We start from the raw sequence: 13371 nt of genomic DNA, 5'->3' as shown, positions 1-13371 counted from the left end.
AGGAAATCCCACAAGTTGTGTAAAATGAGTCATGATTCATTTGTTGATTCCTTAAGAAAAAGCTGGAGCACCTGTAAGTGCTATGGCTGGATGCATAGATGCACATCCAGGAAGATATGGTCCCTTCACGCCACCATGTGACATGAACATCATGGCTGAATGCTCTCCATCTTTACGTATTGAACCAGAGAGAAACTGAATCTTTCCCTTAATATATATATATATATATATATATATATATATATATATATATATATATAAAACTTAAGAAAAACAAGTGTCCCAACTTGGGGCTTACATATTTTACAATCATTCCATATTTAGAGATAATTAGGATTTTCTTCCAACTCAGATATGAGAAAATGTTGCTTTGCTCTTTTAACTCTAAGTTAAAAAACAAGTTTAGTGTGCTGGTCTCACCCTGCTCTCTCTCTCGTCCCCCCGCTCCCTCCTGGGCTCAAGTTCTGCCCTGCCATGCCCTTCTCTCAAGAGGCACAAGTCATCTCCCCCAGCAAGTGGGCCCGGCCTGCGGGGGAGGGCAGCATGCAGCTCCACCTTGTCCGGCTCTCGGAGCACCCCACCACCTGGACCAAGGGGTATGCACGTGCCGTGGGCTATGACCTGTACAGCACCTATGATTCCATACTACCACCTATGGAGAAAGCCTTTGTGAAAACCGACATTCAGATAGCTCTTCCTTCTGGGTGCTATGGGAGACTAGCTCCACATTCTGGTTTGGCTGCAAAATACTTCATAGATGTAGGGGCTGGTGTCATAGCTGAAGATTACAGAGGAAATGTTGGTGTTCTACTGTTTAATTTTGGCAAAGTCCGAAGTCAAAAAGGGTGATGGAATTGCACAGCACATTTGTGAATGGATTTTTCACCCAGAAATAGAAGAAGTTCAAGTTTTAGATGATGCTGAAAGGGGTTCAGGAGGTTTTGGTTCCACTGAAAATAATTAAAACTTTATGCCAAGAAAAGACATTTTAACTCTTGCATACGGCTGACGTAAAGCTTTAAGGGAACTTCTGTAAATGGACTGAGAAAGCCTTTAAGGTGTCAAAATAACCATTATTAGAATATAACGGGAAGACCTACTGAAATGTTACGTCAGTGCTGACTGAAATGACCATACCCTTACATAAAGCAGCTCCTCACACACTTGATGCTCCATAAACGATGCGACATAATCCAACAGGACAGTGACACTTGGGAGGTACTGTCATCAGACTTCACCACGTGTTAGCGAAGACTTCGGAGAATGGCAGCAAATAACCACTCAACAACCCTCCTGTCCTTCTCAGCAGCCAGGTTCAGAGCTGCGAAGTAACTCACCACAAGCCACAGTGGTCGCCAGACAGGGTTCCTGGGTCAGAATCCGCACGGACGCGGTTGACAAGGGAACCCCAGGCCTCCTCTCCGGTCCCCTGAACCCGAGTCCCCAGAGCGGATCCCCAGGGGCCACACAGGAAAACGGTGTGGGGACTGGAGTTCCCGGCCAGGTTCTGCATTCAGAGGAGAAAAGGCCTTTGTCTAAATGTCTCTGAACAATAGAATAATTGCAAAAATGGTGTATTGGATAAATAGCAAATTCTCAGGGAAACTACAGAGAGGTAAGGGAAGATGAGCAGATGAGGGGGCAGGATGCCTGGCTCAGAGGAACACATTCGATCTGCTGGGACGCGTGTTTTTATGGAACACGCTAATGACAATGGGAGAAAATTTGGGAAGAAATACAAGCATGAAACAAAAAGCAAGAGTGAGACGTGAAAGATTACGTTAATCACGTATTTGGGTTTTAGAAGAAAGGTGATTTTTTTTTTAAACCCCCCACTGAACCAAATGAGTTGTAACACGTAAACAGGCACTGTTCTGTTCAAAAAAATAAGACCCTCACTGTAACATTTACAATTCTACAAAAGACTCCATCAAATTCTGCCGAAGCATACCCAGTGGCTGGCATCTGAGGCTCTGGAAAGATAAAATCTGAAACTGCCGTTTTATGTATTTTACTGCTAGGCTAGGATGCATTTAATGCACAAATGCCAGCAGGCCAGGATACAAAAATTTACTATGATGTGCTTTAAGTTAATGTTGATTCCAACAGTTTACCATCCATCAGCTATTCTAGTGCCAATTAGCACTTTAAAAACCATGCGTAAATATTTGAAAAACATGTTAGCAATTAAAGGGAGGAAATATTCCACATTAAAATCCGGAAGAGACTTTAGGTTACAACCTGACATGAAACATCAAGTTTCACAGCATAACACAAAATGCTATACGCACTCTAAACCAAAAATACAACACGTAGATCCTATCTAAACTTCAGTAAATGCCAATTATTATTTACTGCTTTCAAAACTAATAGGTCTTCTAACTGAATATGAGGTTTTAAACTTTGTGCGCCATTAACTTACACTCCATGTTAGTGATGAGGTGTTGACAAATGCTTTCAGTGAACGAAGAATGTGAAAAATGCTGAGGAGAGGTAGCTTAGGTTCTTTCTCTGTACTAACTTTTTAATGCTGGCCTTTTTTAAACAATAGGAAAAGTCAGAGTGTCTGGCACATGGCTTAAAGTCAAGCTTTCTTCTTAAGTCATCTAAAAAGAAGAACATAAATGCTTCATCATTTAACGACTTTACTTTCTAAGCAGGGTAATCCCCATAGTTAAAAAAAGAATTTTAATATAAACTGAAAGAAACTTAATATGCCAAGTTAATCAATGACAACTCAACAGCCTTTCATAAGGAATCAGGATCCCACAGAACTGGGGCCATTTTTTAAGTATTGAGCTTTAAGACTGGGACAAAAAACTTTTAACAGTAGGAACTGATATATTTTTATCAAGACTACACCGACTCTTTCACCTTTCACAATGAGAAAAATAGCCAAAATCATTAACTCATGGGGAACAATCTAGAAAACTAATAGTAAGATATTTCGAAGGCATTGAGTAAAATATTTGAGGACCTATTAACTGGTTGAAAATGGATAAATAGATGCAGTCTTTTAAGAATAGTAATTCAAATGTTAGCTTTCAAGACATGGACTGTGGTCCCAATCCATTCAAATAGAATGATGCTGCCACTATTCTACTTGAAGAAAATGTTGGGAAGTTTTACTTATATTTTTAAAATTCAATTAGAAGACAAAATCTTGTATATTGCGTGTATGGGAAAAGGATCTCCTAGGAAAAAAATAAGTCAAAATATAACTGAGGAACAAAACAAAGTTATAGGATCAAAGAATAATGAATACTTCAAGTTTTGCTTTAACTATTAGAAAGCCTTGTACCATATACATGCCTGAACGCTTATCTTGCATTATTATTCTACTATCCTTATTTTTTTCTAATAGCCTCAAGATGTTTTAGCTTTTTTGTAATCATATGTATCGTATAAGGCCACTATGCCCAAATTCAGTGCCATCCCCCATTTTCTGAGAAACACCTCCACTCACCCGCACACCTACCTTCCTACCACCCATCCAAAGGGGTGGGCGCCTGGTAAACACAGGTGTTCTGAGTGGTTCTACGTCAACCCCACGGCCACTGCCACCATCACTGCACCTGCGCCCTCCCCTTCCAGCCACACTGATGAGATCAGAGTTGGACTTTTGATCCAAACTGGACCAACTGCACTATCTCCCCAAGGAACTTGCAAGTGGGACTGAAAGACTGAAAGAGGCTGGGACTATCGTAAGGCACATTTAGGGATGTGAGACAGACAAATTATAACATGGAAACAGAGGGGCAAAGAAAGCTGCTCTAGGGGAGGAAGAATAAAGCAGAATTCCAGAAGCAAGCAAGAATTCACGCTTTGAGAAGCGGGACTTTTGGTGTTCCTAATGCCGTTTTCGACCCTGTTCCTGTTCTTGTGCTGGTTGAGGTTATGAAGAACCCCTCTGGTACCATCCCAACTACATTCTTCTTACACTAATTTCACTTGGTTATTGTTATGTGGAACATCAAGAAACTCAACTGAATACAGCCTCACGTCCTATGTGCAATGAAGGTTTAACATATGTAACTGTGCTACCACTCTTCAATCCCTTGGCTTAAGGTCATTTAGATGAACAAAGTTAAAATGTTTGGGCTTTTTCTGTCCATACCTGTTCCAATCATGGACTTCAAGGGCGATAACTAAGCCTCCCCAACACACTCTTTCCCTTCTACTAACCCACAGCCCTTCACTGTTCTATGTCCCACCCGAAAATATCTAGACAAGGATATTTCTGGTTCATAGATTGTCTATATTTTATATAAAAACTTTCTGAACATATACATGTACCTGACCCCATCCCACCAGCAGGCACGGGTGATAAAGGAAGGTATAATAGTGGGTTTAACTTTCTCAGCCAGTAGCACAGCAATGCTCGATGGACCCATTGGTTCACCCGGGACAGAGGAATATCAATCACCAAACAGTAGGTCACTGTTATCACTAGAATGTGATTTTATCTCTGAGTAGTTTGGGGAAGAAAATAGATGAGAATTACTCAGCTACTTGAAAAGTAGGAATTGTGCTTTATTCAATTTTATATCCTTGGCGCCCAACACATCATGTAGAATATAGTACATGCATAGAAAATAATTACCAATCAGAATACCTAGAAAATACAAAAGGCATGATATAATTATTATTATTATCATCATCATTATTATTTTGCCAAGACTATTTCTCAATCAAAGAAAGATGCAGACAACTGTGGTATTATTGACCGTATATAATAGATTTGGACAAAGTAAGACCTTTCAAACACACCTCCCTGTAGGGACACATTTCTCAGCTCCTACTTACTTACTGACACATGGGTTGCACATCTCTTTGCTCAAAAGTGAGTCATTATATCCCTCATTGCTACAGCCCAAATGATCTATCACGGCCACATCAGAGGCACATTTATGACTTGCTTATTCCAAAACCAATTTGAGTGCGTGCTGTTCCAAAGTTTTTGGTAGCTATAGTTCTTAACAGAAATTCTGCTTCATTTTATCAGCCATATGGAATTATAGGCAAGAATCACATTGTAAACTGTCATCATTGCCTTGATCTTTAGAACAACCGATAAAATATTTATCGCGCCAACGAACTCATTTCCTCAAAGTGTCAGGTTCTAAGTAACTTAGAAATGAGTCCTACCTTCTTTCGGACCGTCCCTTGACTCTGTAATATGAAAGCTGCAAGAGTGTAAAGCTACCTACTGCAAAGACAGCTTCCCTTCCACGATGTCCGCTCACCCCAAGTATACACACTTAGCTTCTATTCCAGTTACACGGAACCACTGATCAATTAAATGCTGCTTCCAAACCCACACATTTTCTATTCCTTCTCCCTGAGATAAACAACTCGTAAAGGATTGCAAGACTTTTCTTTTTTTTCAAAGTCTTACGTTTCCTGGAGACCCTATGCCGAAGCACCCCCTCTTGTCCTTCTTCTGTCCTTGGTCCACATGTCCTCTTAGTACTGGTGCTACACTCTGCCTTTTACTTTTTACTTCAGCTAATTGTGCACCGCTTACCAGAGCTCAATCTGATTGAACTGATCTTATTGACAAAGTAGTATTTTCAAACGATCTAAGATAAAAAAGGCTTGTAGGCTAATTGGTACAAACTCGTTATGATTTTCTATAACCCACGGCTTAGGGGTCTTGCCCTCTTATCTGTAACTGCTAAGTACCCACGCATTTTTAGCCAAGTGTCCTAAACTCTACAGAATTAGCCAGAGATGTTTTTTAAGCCCAATTTTATTTGAAACTGTAAGCGTCTGGAGCTTTCACAACACTTTCTAAAAGAACAGTGAAACACTGAGTTGTAAATTCTACCTGAGTTGCAATAGTTACCAGTCAGAATAGACACATACCAATGAAAGAGAAAACAAGATTGCTACCTTTCTAACATCCCAGCAAGTCAAGATTCCTTAAAGTGAATGCCCACTCCTCAATGTCACAATTTCCCCTGTAAATCATTATTCCACAGTTTAATAAATAGACTTACTCACCAAACAGAACGACACGCAATAACTGGTGAAAAGGACGACTCCCAGGACAGCAATATAACCTGCCCTTACTCACTGGATGAGAACAGAAGTGATTGTAACAACAAAAACGCACTCGAGAGGCTTCTACCGCTTGTCAAACTGAGGAAGAACACAATGGGTGTATTTAAGACGATCCTGGGAGCTGAACTGAGATCCTTCATGTTGTATAGAAACAGGCATTTAAAATGAGTCCGTGAAGAGAGTTTTCTTATTTAACAAACTATCTTTTACAAAGTAAAGGATTTTAAAAGTTTGAATTGGAAGCTGACATAGGTCATGTGCCTTAATTACGTGCATGATGAAATCTAGTATGTCCTACTGAGTAATTCAAAATAGTGGTAAACGTTTGGCTTCCCAGGCGAAAGAAATTGCTTAATTTCTAAGACTTAAACATGAGAAACCATAACTAACCATGATTCGTGAAGAAGAATCAGAGTCCAAAACAGAATTTGGGGAGATTTTTTACAAACCTTTAGAAGGCTGACTTTACTATATCCTGAATATTTTTTTCATCTGCTTCTATACTGGGGTATTGGCATATAGCAGTAATATTTCTCAAACCCAGAACAACTGTTGTTCAAATCTAGGCCATGCAGAAAAAGTTAATGATACCACAGATACTTACCAAAAGCAAATACTTTTATATATGTTAATTCTAATTCTAATGCTTAAAGAGTTTAAGGGGTTGTTACATGCATAGGACTTGATAATGAAGAAAGGACACAAGCCTAGTACAATGTCACAGAAAACCAAAAGGATCTACTAAATGGAAATACATTCATTTCTTTGGTTTCCCCCTTCTAATGCATTTTTTAACATTTATCTTTTTAATCCATGAATCAGTGAGGACAATATTTTGCTATTTATGGGTACAAAACAGCCCTGTCCTAGGTATACCAGGGTATACTTAAGTATGTAACATCACAAGATACAGTAAATTTACTTTACTAGACAGTATAGCATAGTAGCATTAACCAGAGATATACTTCAATTAGAAAATGCTTTAACATAACAAAGTCAATGAACATCTGACTGTACAATTTATTCTGTCAAATATAAATGTTTGTCAGTGTATGTGTGTGAATTATACTGTCAGTCTCAACACAGCCGAGTGCTTTTGTAAGCTGCAAAACAATTAATAAGCAACTCTCTAAGGGGTGTACCAAAAATTTTCCAGAACACGCCAGATATCTGGTCAAAGATAAGGGATAAAAAAATTTTTTTGATACATGGCTCTAGTATTAAAAAACAATTCCTATGTTTGAAAGTCAGTGTCAACAGATGCAAGAACTTTATTTTAAAACTTCCAGGGAGACAAAGCCTTTCAAGAATGGGGCCAGAACCCTGCAATCTGGTTTGGGGGTGGGGGAGTGGTTAGGGAACAGCAGAAAGCACACATGCCCAAGTTCTTTTTACTCCTTTTTCTTTTGAGACAATGGTATTAAATTTTAATCACGTTTTCATGAGTTCCAAAGGATAGCAAGGGGAACAAAGTGTCAGCCCTCTTTGAATGTGTTGAGGCATTTGCAACAAACTCAGCTTTTTCATGCAAAACAACAGAATTTGAGGTCAAATTAGTCTCTATCCTTTCCCTCTGGGCATGTAGTCAAGTTAGGACTCTGTCAAACCACTATTTGGGGTAAAGTTTTAAAGGAAAAAAAAAAACAATTCTTGTGGTAAAAATAGGTGGCACTGCTATTCAACATTAAGAGAGCAACAGCTGAGGTTCCAATCCTGAGAAAGGGGCAGGGACCAGGAAATATTCTTGATTACTGCAAATTTCTGATGCAAATTACACTCTGTCTCCAATCTTGGGGGCAGTGAGGTGGGAGGAGGAATGAGAACGAGATGTCCCCTTTACCACCACCCCAAACATTTTGTGTTGCAGGCGTTCAATTACTCCAGCCTTAATCTTCATTCACCATGGCAATTACAAAGGTGAAATGACTGGAATCTTATCTTGCTAAAAGTTTACCAACTGCTTTGCATTTTTCCTCTAATTTCGCACCAGTGTCATCAGATTTCTCAGTTTCAATTTCTACTTATCCTTATCCAAAATCATATTCATTAAAACCAGGTACAGGGTGGAGGCCATGCTGAAATGTCATCCTCCCATCAGACAGCCTAGTAATCGGTGAAGCGCACTTAGGACCATTGGTGGAGCTCACTGCATCTCTGCTCCGAGGACAGGCAACCAGGACCACTTGCTTACTCTATAGGTCCATTCCGGTTTTCCATCTTCCAAGTTTCTTATCAGAAATTTTAAGGGAGGATTACCATTTAAGTTTTTTTTTTAAGTCTATCATTTCTATAACTGTTAAAACCATTTTGCGAAACCAAGCAGAACGTAAACAATTTCAACCAAATGAATCACTGTTGAACTTTAACTAATGCATCTTTCTAGTTCCGTGAACACCAGGTAATTCTACTCTATACTAACCATGACACTGCAATCATTCAACCTTCTAGATACAAGCATATTTTGTGTCACCATTCTTTTAGTTACCCAGATTATAAACCTAATACTGTAATATGTTAAGGATAGACAACGACGACTCTTTGGGGGTTTTTAACGTCTTGAAAATTAGAGTTTAAAACACGTGCTTTAGAATGAGTTGCTGGAACCACAGGGCTCAACAGAAGCACTCACATATTACTCCAAGATATTATGAGGCATTTCACAAACTCTACATCCAATTTCTGTTTAATAAAACAGTCAATTCATTAGGAAAAATTGTGCTAACATGAGAATATCGAACACTGTGTCTTATATACGGAACCTGTATATACATAAAAGTCATACCTGTCTCCAAAAATAAGGTAAATCAGCATTACAGTAAGGTAAGATTAAGAGCATCATGTAATATCCTGATGCCCAAAAGGAATAAGAAATTGCATTTTATAATGGAAAGAGCTTAAACTTCAGAGGACCACGTATCTGTCAGCTGATGCTCACCTTGGAGGATCCGTCATCTTGGACTATTGACCTTCTTTATCCATGAAATGTTAATAGTTTATAAGGAGAAATTATATATATAACAATTAATTCATCCTCTGGTAGGCAGGCTGCATACACCCAAATGTTAGTCTTTATATTCATACATAAATAAATGTTATTTATCTATTTAAAATATAAAAATAAATGCTACAGGGGCTTCCCTGGTGGCGCAGTGGTTTAGAGTCCGCCTGCCGATGCAGGGGACATGGGTTCGTGCCCCGGTCCAGGAAGATCCCACATGCCGCGGAGCGGCTGGTCCCGTGAGCCGTGGCCGCTGAGCCTGCGCGTCCGGAGCCTGTGCTCCGCAACGGGAGAGGCCACAGCGGTGAGAGGCCCGCGTACCGCAAAAATAATAATAATAAATAAATGCTACAACGTTAGTTACTCAATATCCTTGCCAAACTCCTTCATCACTAACCGAACCCCAATTTTTTCAGTATCTGTTTGTTTCTGATTGGCTATGTGACTTCTTGTCATTTGATTTCATTTTCCGGATTTGCTTAGGGAAGAACAAAGAACTCAATTCTAGCACACAGGTCAGCAGATCAAGTCTTCCTAGGGCTTTGGGGATGGATTTTGAACTAACGTTGCTGGAATGTGTGGCATGGAGCCACTACAGTGCTTTTGCGATTCTGGGAAGAACCAGCCTAGACGTTGAGGATGACAGAAAAGAAAGAGCTGGGTCCCTCATAACATTATTGAGTTACATAATTAGCAAAACCTCACACGCTATTTTAGGGTATGTGATTGTGCAAAGTACAGATTCTCCATTGTTTCACTCTCTCTTGAGTGGCTTTTCTATTATATGGATATAGGTTGAGTAGATATTTGGGATGCTCATGTCCTGTGAGAATAAACACATTTTATTATCTCAGTCTATAATTGCAAGCCATTAATATGATAATTTTTCATTTATTGGTGGAATAAAAACCACCAACACTTCTCAAATGCTCACTGTAATTCATTCATTTCTTACAACAAGGGTACGAGGTAGGTACATCTCTTATCCCCAATTTAGAGACAGGTCAACTGAGGTCCAGAAAAGCCAAGTAACTTGTCTAAATGCACAGAACTATTAACTTGATGAGCCAGGATTAAGTTCAGGAAACTGGCTCTCCAGCCCACTCAGTATTGTTAAGCAATACTGTCTGTCAAATGAATAGCATTAAAATAAATTTAGACCATTAGTGATATTAATTGCTGGCCAGAAACCCAAGATAATTTATTGTCCAATTATACCCATTATGAGAGCTAGTTTAATTACATCAAGACAGTTCTTCATCTGGTCACTATTGAAGACCATATGGCCAGATAGAAGACATAACATTGAAAGATTTAATCCCATTTTTCTGAACTCAATAAACAACTTGCTCTTTAACAACTTCTGTGTTGTAATTAGTTTATTCCCGATTCTTAAAATCTGAGTTTTTAGAAAGTGATTTTGATGCCTAGTACACCTGGGAACCTCTGCCTCAGGTAATTATGGATGACCTTCACTTTCAAACACGAAAGGACAATGGTCCCCTTCTTTAAGTGTGTAAGCTCACAACACTAATTAGATCACCAGGTCTGGTGTGGGGAGACAAACTTCGAAAAATGCAGGATTCAAATTATCATGATAATTGGCTTTTCCTAACTTGTCCCATTTTCTAAATGGCAAAAAATAAAATAAAATAAAAGTCATGATTCAACTATTTTTCCACTTTATCAAAAGGAAAATACCAACCTTGATTTTTCAATGATTAAACAAAGTCCAATGAACTGACCGTTGACAATCCAACATCCATCCTGGGGTCACCCCAAGGATAAAGCAAGGAGGGAGCTCTTCTTACTATGGGGGTGGGGGTGTGGATTTCAAGGCTCAGTCAACAACCCCCTGCCGTGTGGGTAAGGAACAATGCCCAGCCCTGTCAATGCCATAGCGCAGAATGAAATTTTCTACGTTGCAGAAAGTTTTGAACTATTTTTTTTCAGAGACTGACAGATAGAGCTGTGCATTCTTGAAAATGATGTGAACGTAACATGAAGCACCCCTGAGGGACATTTCTATACAGGTCTTTATAAGCATCTACAAAGAGGCTTAATCTTATAACAAAACACAGATTGCGACTAATTCCACAGATTAAAATCCTTAAAAACCAGGTCAGGGTCACGAGTTGGCCCTTCTGACAGGCAAGTGCAAAGATATCCTGGGGGAGACAAGGTGTAAACTCAGGGGGGTAATGAGTAAAATGTATGGTAAATACGTTATTCAGGAAATGCAGTGAGAACATCTGACCCAAAATGGTAGAGAAAGTGGTGCAGAATGGATCATAAGGCAAAATTTACTTGTGTAATATCAAAACAAAGAAAAAAACAGGCTTTAAACATGAGGTGTGTGTTTTCTTTTTCCTGCATGCGTTTTTGCTTTTGCAATGGAAAGTATCACATAGAAGTCCCACAGTAGTTCATTTATAGTGTTCTATCTAGATATTAATTAACCAAATTAATCCAAGAGTTTTTGCAATTGGTACGTCCGTCATGCATCCGGCCAAACAACACACAAGATGCTGATCTGATGGCTGTAAAGCCAATATTGCTTTAAGACAAGAACATGTCTTTAAATGTTATTATTAAAACTTTTTTTGTACTATTTTAAGGGGTAAACTTTTTTTAAAAAATTCTAGAACTGTTCAGATACTTTCCGGATGCTTTTTTAAAATGTATTTTAGGATAAAATTTAACTTCTCTATTTATAGTCACTTCCTCCATAAAGACTTGGAAATAAAGAGCACTATAGACTAGTTAAGAAAGATTGCTACACAGGAAACTATCAGGAAATGCAATTTATAGCTGTTAGTACAGTGCCCCACGCAAAGAAAACAAGAATCTTGCCGATCCAACCTTCCCTGAACACAGGGTTGCTAGTTAATGTGAAAACAGGGTTGCTAGTTAATGTGCAACAGAGAAAAAAGATATTCAACAGAGTCTGAATATCAGGGTCTGTAAGGTACTCCTGTTACACCATGAACTGATTTAGTATGTGTTCTGAAAACGAAGTACTAATCTACTAAAAAAAATTCAAAACACAATGTCAATACAGACAAGCACTCGTTTTAAAAATAGTGGTAAAGAATTGAGACAATTTTAAATTAAAATAGTAACTAAATATGGGTGTGTACATATGTAGGAATGTTTGCTTGGGTGTAACGAGTATTATGAAAATTTAAATCACCAAATCATTTCTGAAACAGTTTTAAACCTTAAGAAGACTGTGTCCTTTGACATTTTCTTTTTACACTGATTTGACTTAACATTAAACAACTGGTCTGGTCAGAATTTCAAACATTCAGAGGCTAAATTCATCCATGGAGTACTACTTCGAATCGTTCATTAACACAAATACACAGAGATGCAAACATCAGTTATGTACTTTGACAATTTAATCTAATTTTAACATTTCCAGTGGCTTTTAAAGTAGTAAGAGCATTATTCGTTTAAACAATAAGATAAACACAGGAAGAGCAGAAACCAGCAGTTACAGCTGGACACTAAGCTATCAATATTTTACCAAGAAGCCTTGCACAATAGACTTGACATTTCCAGATTTATGCTCCAGCCATCTGTCCTCAGATGGTGTGATATGTGTCACTGTTGAGGGGCTAGCTAGCAAGCACGATTAGTTTACTACAAAGTATAATCGAGTTCTGCCTGTCTCAGAAGTACGGATAGGTGGGCTAAGAGGGAGGGAAACCAACTGTCTTCCGTTCACTCTGCGCTTCTCTTTCAGTGGAGCCATCGAAGAGACACCATCCCTCAGCCGCCCCTTCCAGGCTCCATCGGTCACCACCAGGACCAACCTTCCAGTCTGTTATCGATGCTTCCTACTGAATAGAGGAGTTTCAGGAACTACCTTCCAAAAAAAACCTGCATTTTATCCTGGCTGGGACTATCACTGGACGGAAAAGTGAAATCAAAATTCACCCAGCTGAAGTTAGTATTACAGATGTGAATGACCTTCTCCACCACGATGATCACACTTTTTTTTTTATAGTCAACCAGTGTTGTAGGAATCTTGTCATTCATTATTGGCAAAAGAGACACCTATGAAGAAGTTTTAACTCATTATGATTTTAAATACTTTTGTTATGAATCAAAACCTTGTTCAATTTGAAAGTGCCTATACAATAAAAAAGAAAACTTGTTTCTCTGATAATTACACCAGAAAACATAAATCATATTTTTAAAATTTTAAAGAAATAAAGGGGATTTTATTTTTCAAAAAGCCTCTGACATTTTCATAAATAATAAAACTCTGAGGTCTAAGAATAAGAATAATAACATAATAA

General features: G+C 38.6%; 1 protein-coding gene and 1 pseudogene across 19 annotated transcripts in view; one reads left to right on the top strand and one right to left on the bottom strand.

The window, feature by feature from the left end:
• Nucleotides 1-13371, bottom strand: part of PARD3 (par-3 family cell polarity regulator) — a 729337-nt gene that overhangs the window by 511608 nt on the left and 204358 nt on the right. The gene's annotated exons all lie outside the window — the stretch shown is intronic.
• LOC132504119 (deoxyuridine 5'-triphosphate nucleotidohydrolase, mitochondrial-like) lies at nt 475-964 on the top strand (annotated as a pseudogene).

The sequence above is a fragment of the Lagenorhynchus albirostris genome, chromosome 1 (assembly GCF_949774975.1).
Source record: "Lagenorhynchus albirostris chromosome 1, mLagAlb1.1, whole genome shotgun sequence".
Taxonomy (NCBI): Eukaryota; Metazoa; Chordata; class Mammalia; order Artiodactyla; family Delphinidae; genus Lagenorhynchus; species Lagenorhynchus albirostris.
The sequence above is the reverse complement of the archived record's forward strand: the minus strand, read 5'-3'. Positions and strand labels throughout refer to the sequence as shown.